The following is a 9622-nucleotide window of genomic DNA, read 5'->3' as shown; positions in this document are numbered from 1 at the left end:
GTTCTTCCCTGCTGCCAAGCCTGGTCACTCGGGACTGAGGTTCCCTTGTTCTGAGAGGATGAGCTGCCCAACAGGAGGGTGAATGGACCCTGCCATGTTCTGGCTTCAGCAGCCTCCTGCCTATAGAAGTGTTTTCCTGCTCTTGGGCTGGGCTGAGTTTCATTTCACAGAGGCATAAACAAGTCTGCAATCCCCAGGGGATCTGGCAAAGGAAAATGAAGTCGTTTTACATTTGTGGCAGCCCGATTCAAATTGGAATCTCACAGAGAAGGATGCTGGCTTCTTTGTTTAGCTCTTTCTATACTTCAGGAACACAGCTTCTCTTGGCTTCCTGGCGGGAGGAAGTGGCTATGTATGGAATGCCCATTTGCATTATATAGTCTTGAGGGCCCTTTCTCTTACATAAGGCATCTAGTTTAAATCTTACACTCGGTTCTATAGAAGCAAAACAAGAAGCTATTGAGTCCAGCAGAGGGATCAGCTGCCATTCCTCTGGTGTCAGTTGAGGCAAAGCTTAAAATTCATTCCCACAAGGGAACCTCACCCCCTACTCTCATTCCAGCCTGGGTAAAGAGACAACCACCCATGACATGGTCTTTGGACACAAGCTCCAGGCAGAGTGGAAACAGGGATTCTATTATTCCCAGGTCCCCTTTCCTAGCTCCTTAGTCTCCAGTGTTTTTTTCTTATTCATTGAGTAGCTTGGGGGTTTCTCTTGCACCGGTTGCCACCTCCCATATCTCCTCACAGATATGGTAACTTTGCCCAGATACCTCTGTGTTCACCTCTCCCTTTCTGTTGCTTCTTGCCTCACTTATCATTTGTTTGCATTTCTGAGAAAATTTTATTAGCCTTTTGGACAACATTTATTTGCCAGGAAGGATGAATCCTATTATATGTCTACTGGAACCAGCGCATAGTCTCATCTTTACTGATTCTGTGCTTGGCTACAATGCAGCCTGTCCTACGCTTCTTACCTGAGATAGTGAAACTGGGCCTACCTAGCACCATGTTGAAGTCCAGCCTGTGGGTCCCAATACTCAGGTGTCCAGATCAATGTGTTCTTGAATCCCACATCCAATATTTCCAGAATCCAAGGAGTTATTTTTCTGTAACTCATACTCTTGTATCTTTAGGACTTTCTCCAGGATTTTTTCTGCCTTTGATTCATGGGCTGTATAGTGAATAGTGATCCTTTCATTTCTTTTGATGCCAAAGGACTTGGTGATGTATTTCTCTTTGGAAAATATACGTATCTGGCCATTGAACTGCTCTAACACCTTGGCTGCCAAGATCAGTCAGTTCCTCCTTTCTCTGACACAGATATTGAGACAGGGCTTGTAGATGTGAAGTTCCCTCATGGTGTTTTCCTTCCTACCCTGATCTTGTGCCATTATGGAAAATAGGAAGAGAGCCGCACTTACTTTCAACCAAAGTCTTGTTACGGGGAACCCACCAGAGATAACCACTCAGACACAGTTTATAACCAATTCTAAGTCTTTATTTTAATTAGTGGAGCTATACTTAGGTATTTGGAAGCCCAAGTGTAGCAACAAGTATTCAGAGCATGGGATTTTCTAAATCAAATCAAATCAAATCAAAACAAAGCAAACCAACCAACCAACAAACTAAGCAAACAAACAAACCCCCACATTCTTGTGTCTCACTTGGCAGTAGCAGGGGAAGGGAGTAGGGTGAGTTGGAGAATGGAGGGGGATAGGGAAGTTGTGCAAGCAAGCAGTTTAACAGAGGCTAAGATAAGCAGTTAGCTGAAGGAGAAGGTTTATATAGCAGTCAGTTTAGCATAAGCTATGATAAGCTAGCTGGGGCATCCTGACCTTGGTTTCTATTCTATGGGGCTTCTCATCAAGAATATGACATTCTAGTCAATCTTAAAATGGTTTCAGCCAGTATACAAGATGGAAGACCATCTGCATCATCTTTCCTGTTACATTCCATGACTTAGAATACGACATGGAACACACACTCTACCAAATTGCAATGCACTTTTAAATTTTCCAATCTTTAGTCCATATTAAAGGCTAAGCTCACACACTGCCTTAGTAAACTCAGGTTCCCTGGGAATAGAGAGGCATAATAGAATTATACTATCTATGTGTCTTAAACAACATAGGTCTGGAAGCAATGAATCCAGGATGGACATAATGACAGCTTTGATTCTTGACAAGGACTCATTCTGGTTTTGTAGATAGCTGCCTTCTCATTGTGTTCTTACATGACTTTTCCCTTGGTGACAAAAATACACATCTATAATTTATACAGTTAGCTAGTTGTTGGCTATTTGTTTTAGAGCATCAAATGGAGAAGAAGAAAGGAAGTTCTTATGGAATCTGAAGTGAGCCACCTGCATATTTTCCCACAGTGATGGTACAAAGTTTATAGTAGATACTACTCTCAGGACCCTGTTCTTGCCTGTCCTGGATGCTTTGTTTCATTTTTTTCTAACATCTATATCAAAGGTACCTCTATCCTTTCTTCTAAAGGAAGTCTTCATATAAGTGAGAGTTGTAGTCTGTCTTGGATTGAATGAAATAAGCAGAGATGAACACATAGGTCTAACCTTGCTTTGTCCAGGTACAATATTCAAAGTTAAAATCTGCTACACAAAGAATTTGGATAACGTGGATTTTCTTGTGAGTGACTGTCCATGCAGCTGCCTGATTAACAAAGGGAGTGTGCCCCTCCTTTCCTTTAGTGTCCAAATATGCCACATGAATTTGTGTATAAATGAACTAGTTATGAAGAATAGGAGATAAAGGAAGACTAACAAATTTATGGCTTTCTGAAAGGAAGAGACATTTGTTTGAGAACATTGTCCCAAATAGTACTTTGCTTCTAAATAGTCTAGATGGCCTCTAATAAGTGTATGAGTTGGTGGCTGACTGAGCCATGGATCTGTCTGCAGAAATTTCTTCTAGAAAGGACAATGCTGGAAAAGCTGGGCCATGCTACTTTGGAATGACCTTTTGGAAACGAGCTGTCGCCAGTCACAAAAATAGATTCCTCTCCCCTGTGTAAATTCCACATATGTGGTTTAAAGGAATTTATGTGTTTTAATCCTTCCTGCCTGTCAATTTTACATAAAGCAAACCGAATTCCATTCATTTAAGCAAGGTTTACTATATAGGGCTTACAAGGGACTGAGCCTAACTTGAGGAGCTATGAATACACAAGGATGAATAAGATACTGTCCTAGCACTGGAGGATCTCAGAGTCCATAAGGCAATTGAGGTAGGTAAAATATGCAGAGAATGTGAGGAAGTTAATGACAGTCTTATGGGAGTGATGAGAAAACCACACACATGAGCTGACTAAGATGTGGGGGGAACCCAGTGAAGCTTCTTAGGGCAGTGGTGACAGTTGAGATATGAGGACACTGATATATCCTAGGTAGGATGTTAAACTTCAATAGTCTCTCCCTATACATAGAGAAAACATCTCAAGAGCCTTAGTGGGCACCTGGGAACATAGGTTGTTCACACTCTATGTGGGCTATGTTTGTCTTACAGGTCTTGCAGTGGTATCATATACTCCTGTAGCTAATCTGCCATGCCATTCCAGAAAAAAATCCATCCCACTCCTCTCCACTCTATGCCATTCCACTCCACCCAACTCTCTTACATACCATTTCACTCTACTCCATATCTTTCCATTACACCCCACAGCATGGCATTCCACTCCGTTCCAGTCATTCTATGACACTCTGTTCTATGCCATTTCATCTCACTGCTCTCCACTTCATGGCGTTCATGCTATTTCAGTCCATGACACTGCACTCCACTCCTGCGCTCCATTTCACTTCACCCCATTCTACTGTACCCTACTCCACCTCACTCCACCCCACTCTACTGCAATCACCCAATTCCATTTCATTGCTTGTTGTATGTGGTGCTGTTAGGTGCTATTTGATTACCATAGATAATACCTAAATACAAGTATTGTGAGAATGTAATGTTGGCATGATAGCCAAGATATGTACCAGATGACTAATGGGTAAGTAGTATCTACTGCACCCCTGAGTTGGCTAGAAATAGTCATGTTTCACTTCCAGGGTAAGATGAAGTGAGGTAATATAAGCTTTCATCATGACACACCAACAGCACATGCTGCTCAAAATTCAAATTTTATTTATGAAATTTCCCATTGAATACAGTTAAGCCATAGCTGTTAACATGCAGCAGGCCGAAATAGGCAGATATCTGTGAGTCTGAGGACAGTGTGGTCTCCATATTGATTCCCAGACCAACCAAGGGTTCCATAGCAAGACTTCATCAAAGAAAGAAAATGATTGGAATAGGGGGCAGATAGGTTATGTGGCTGAGCTAGCTAGTAAGGGTATCTGTCACCAGTCTTGATGATCTGAGTTCAGTCCTTGGAACCCACATGGTAGAAAGAGAGGACAAACTACACAAGTTGTTCTCTGTCACATGCACACATGTATTCTCTCTGTCCCTCTGTCTCTCCCTCCACCCCCAACATAGAGTAAATAAATAAATATAAAAGATTACAGTAGAGATGCTTTGTAGGCCTGTAAGACGGTGAGTAGGGTGAGGCTTGTCCCAGGAACTTGAGTTAGGGATTCATGTGCTACACTACGTCAGTTGTCTAGGAAAGAAGTAGATTTACTTCTGCACCTCTCTGTAGGTAGGACCCAACCCTCAACCTGACCAAATGCAGACTCTCCCAGGACAAATACCTCTGGATATATCTGTAAAGATGTTTCCAGAGGATTTAACCAAGGGAAAAACCCACTCAGACGCAGGAGGCACCATTCATTGTTACTGGATTATTTAGGATAAAAGCCAGGGCATTGACAGCTCTAACAAGTAAGGCTCAGCTGCTTTTTGCCTGTAACCCAAGTAAAGAGACAAATATTAGCAAAAGGAGGAAGAATATTTAATCAGTGTGGCCACCTTAGGAAGAGGAACAAACGAAGAGACCCAGTGATCTCCAGAACCTTTTTTGAGATACTGACAGAAATTTCGGGTTTCAAATGTTTAGAGGGCTGGGTGAATGCATAAGTAGTCCTGGTCTAAGTGTGGTCCTGCCTGCTACTGACCCATCACTATCTCTGCTCCAGTCTCTCCTGAAAGGTTTAATAAGTTGTCAGAAATGTATAACATCTCTTCCTGGGAGGTATGTCCCTCCTCTGTTTGAAACCAGGACTCCAGCCTTTCTCCTCTCTCAGAATAAGATGTCCAGAGAACTTTTAATTCTTGGGAGTGGGCTGTTTTAATAGTCCATAACTAAACAAGATGGAGCACGGTTGTTTCTCTTTGGAATGCTTTCTTCCTGGACAGCACACTATGGGTTGGTGTCCTGGACAAAGGAAAATGGAACAGAAAGGACCAACTGAGATTCATTGCCTATATCTATCTCTCTGACTCCACAGTAATGTAATTGTAATGTGAGCAGTTGCCTCATACTTGGGCTGCTTTGGCTTCTCTGTCATGATAGCATATAGACTTATGGATATGTCACATATGTCAAATTAAGCTCTTTAAATTGCTTTTGCATGGTGTTTTGTCACTTCAATGAGAAAAATTAGTAGTATAACTTCTGTGTTGGGGTAAGGCAGGGCTGAGTCTGAAGTATGCCAAGAAGGCAGGGCAGGCTGCTGGAGTGGATTCAGGATGCTGAGTAAGGAAGGAGTGCAGGATCATGAGGGCCCTCAGAGGACAGAAGTTGGCCAGTTGCTTCTGAGAGGCAACCGCATCCGTGGCAAGCTCCCTGCCACAGTTGTGGCCACTAGCTGTGTATTCCTGGGTCCGACTCATTTCTTTTCACTCCGGCTGTCTCCACTGGCTTTGCAAACTGATCTTCTAGTGAGACATGAATCCAGTATAAACTTTGGAATTCTTCCATGGTGAACTTTCACATCTGGCACAAAACACCCTGACACTCAGTTCTACACCACTTGGTGAGACCTTTGGTGAAAATTCAAGGTCTGGGTTTATGACACAATTTTTTTTCTTAGTCTGTTTATCCTTGGCACCTGATGGGGGCTAGCATAGTAGAAGAGGACGTTTCACCCTGCTCGATCACACAGACACTAGAACACCAGTGTAAATTTCAGTGCTCCCAGATCCCACCTTGACAGCCACATCCACAAGAAAACAGTACTTTCAAAGCACCCCCGGAATATACGCCATCATAAAGATCCCATACATTCAGATTGCTTTTAAACAACAAACCCAAAGCCTGTGAACAGTGAAGCTATAAAAGTGTGTGAATCATCCTTCCAGAAGTCTCGCCTCCAGGCATGCCTGACACCCTTTCTTGCCGGAAACTCAACCTTCACAAAGACTGGAGGCTGCTGACAGCCTTCTGGGGAATCGATTATCTGATTCCACAGGCCGTTTAAGAATAACATACAAATGTCATTTAGATGAACAATTTCTACATGGATCAAAAGACACACTCAAGTTACTGGCTATGATAGCCAAACCCTTTACTTCAAAAATATCACAGCAAACCCACAAAACTTTCTGGGCTGAATGAGTACCAGTGTGGTGTGTGGGAGCTACTCAGACATTCCTTCCAGGTTAGTAGATTATTTGCAATTCAGCTCTTTTACTGATGAGCATGTTATGCAACCAGCAGCAGCCAAGGGGAAAAGCTAAAATCCTGGGCTTCTTAAAAATTTCCACTGGGTCCTCACAGCCAGCTGGAGAGAGTGAATGAATACGCTTGGCTCTCCTGCCCTACTCCATCAAATGCCAGAGAGTGAGAGGGAGGGATGTAGCAGTGAAGTTCATGGGCTCTGCTGGGAGATGGTGCGATTTCAGAATCCTGATGCTTTGAGGAGTCTACAGCTTGGGGAACCTCCCTTGCCTCTGTTGGTTTGAATTCTTGTTATCCCCCATGATGAATTTTGTCTTTGTTATGGGGTGGCTGAAGATTCAGGGTTCATACCCGCTGGCTCAGTGCAGTTTCTGCAGGAGCTATTGTTTAAAATCCAATTGTAAGTTTCATGTTTATTTTAACTCAGGCAGTGCTGCATTTTCTTCTATACGTCTTCAACACAAAGTAATATATTTTTTCAAAATTTCTAATAAAATGGATGCTTCCAGGTATGGGGGTTGATTTTTGTTTGGCTTTGCTTAAGTCCTGGTACCCTGGTGAAAAGCTTTGCCCGGCTGAGAAGGGAGCAACTGTTTGTCAGGAGAGCCTCCCAGAGAAGATGTGCTATTCCTTGTCTGGATAATGGAGTGAAAACCAGTTTTTGTAGTTGAAGTTACCATGGAGGAAATTGCCTCGTTCTTTCAACTTAATTGTTTCTGAACTGGGAAAATATTCACAGCAATCACCCCCGAAGTCCATTGGAAGATACTCAGAGTAATCATCCCCCCAACTCTATTTCATGTTTCCATTTCTGCATCTTCAGCTACAAGTAGCCAAAAACAGCTTGGCTATAAGTGAATGATCCCAGAACTAAGTAATTTACAAATCACAAATAGCCAGTATTGCGGTACATAGTTATAATTGCTTTATTTCGCCATTAATTGTTGTGATTAATGTTCTGTATACCAAATGTTACCGTGGTACATATATGTAGAAAAAAATTCATATATGTAAGGTTTCAGGCATGTACTGTTGGTGTATCATGTAATGTATCCCTTGGATGACAGCAGACAGTCGCCTTCATGGACTTGTTCGAAGCCTTGTTGCACTAAAGATCATCCCTGCAGACCAATCTCAATCCCCTGACCTTCACTATAGAGAACAATAGCCAGTGCCTGGCTCTGGAGAAGAAGAAAGTAGCAGCGAATTGTGGTCAGCCTGTGGCTGTCTAGGAAGGTCTGGTCTCAGGGTTAGGAGCAAAACGCTAAGTTGTTTAAGGGCACACATCGTTTCTCCACCTATGCCATGGAAGGAAAAGCAGCAAGCTAAAGGACACCATTGTGTCACAGGCCTTCATATTTCAACTCCTGTCACACACTAGTACTCCAGTGATGAAGAATATTCACTCTCCTGTTCCTTTAAGGACATAAAATAGACACTGTTTTTATATGAGTTGTTTGTCTCTAAAATTAAACTTTCAGCCTGGTGTGGTGGTAGAAACTGAGGCAGGAGAGATAAAGAATCTGCTCATATGGAACCTGTATCAAAGCTTAACAACAAAATAAATTAATTATATAACTTAATTACATTGATTATATAAAATAACTTACTATATAAAATAAATTGCAACAAAATTAAAATAGACTTCCTTTCTTTTCCAGGATAGAAGTATTTTTTTGATTCAGTAATAATGTGAAAATTCTGCTGTTTTTATTTAAATGCAATGCTGCCTACATATATTTGACAGTGGTATCACACTCCAGTTCTAGGACATGATATTGGGGATCAAAATGTAAACCTAGATAAATTATATAAGACATTTATGATAACACAATTAACTAATATTTAATTTATATTCCAAGTCAGGGCCATGAATGCTTGAGCTAACCTGGGTTAAATCTCTGTGTGTGTGTGTGTGTGTGTGTGTGTATGTATGTATGTATGTATGTGTGTGTCTGTGCATGATTCGAAAGGGTCATCTGAGTCCTTTACAGACCTATTTATCTTGTTGCTTTTCACTTTTGAAAAGCCATGTAAGAGGATGAGGAGACAGACCAGTCAGTAAAATACTTGCTGTGCAAGCATATGGCATCTCAGCACCCATATAAAGGCAGGGCACAGATGTGCTGGTCTGTAACTCAAGTTGCAGAGTCAAAAACCACAGAGCCTTGAAACTCAATGGCCAGTTTAGCGGTTTACAGGTTCAGTTAGAAGGATCATCTCAAAAATGGAGAGTGACTGAGGAAGATACTCTATGCTGAACTCTGGCCTACACACACACACACACACACACACACACACCTACTCAGTCACTTTGCAACCCATAAGTACAGATGATCTTTGCAATTGATCTGTACTTGTGCTCTCTTCAATGATTATAACCATAGATTCCAAACTGCTTGATAATGCTCAGCCTTCACAGGCATCTTTACATCAATGCCTACACATCATGTGTGTGAATTCCCAGGATCTCATGTGCTGACTTCATGCTTAGTGCTGTTATGGGATTGCATGGAATCATACATTTCTGAACCCCTTAAATGTGCTCACCCTTTCAAATATAAACTTAAACAGGGCCAGTGCTGCAGCTCTGCTTGTGTCTTTTGTAACCTTTGTGTTGCTGTGAAGACACTATAACCATGACAACTTATAAAAGAAATAGTCTATGGGTCAGTGGACTGTGCTAGGAAACTTGGTAAAGTTGAGTGGGTTCAGAAACCCTGGGACCCTCAGACCTGAGGGTGGTAGGCATTTCATCTACTCCCAAGCAGGTTCTTGTCCTGGGACACATGACCATGGAACCCCATTGAGAGGATCTTGACCTTCAGCCATGTAGGGGCAGGGCCTAAAACCATTCCACATGCAGATGAGGCATCCCTAACATTTCAGACCAAGCCAATAGAAAGCATCTGCTTTTAGACCCCAATCTATCACAAAATGTATATAAGACCCTGTTGACAAGGAATAAAGCTTGTGAGTTACTTCATTGAAGATTGTCTGAGAGTGTCTGTCATATAAGAATTGTAACACTTTTGGG

General features: G+C 42.0%; 1 pseudogene; it reads right to left on the bottom strand.

Moving 5' to 3' along the window:
* Positions 1-866: 866 nt before the first annotated feature.
* Rpl11-ps2 (ribosomal protein L11, pseudogene 2) lies at positions 867-1394 on the bottom strand (annotated as a pseudogene).
* Positions 1395-9622: the final 8228 nt, after the last annotated feature.

The sequence above is a fragment of the Rattus norvegicus genome, chromosome 6 (assembly GCF_021556685.1).
Source record: "Rattus norvegicus strain SHRSP/BbbUtx chromosome 6, alternate assembly SHRSP_T2T, whole genome shotgun sequence".
Lineage (NCBI taxonomy): Eukaryota > Metazoa > Chordata > Mammalia > Rodentia > Muridae > Rattus > Rattus norvegicus.
Note: the sequence above shows the minus strand (reverse complement) of the source record. Positions and strands in the feature narration are given on the sequence as shown.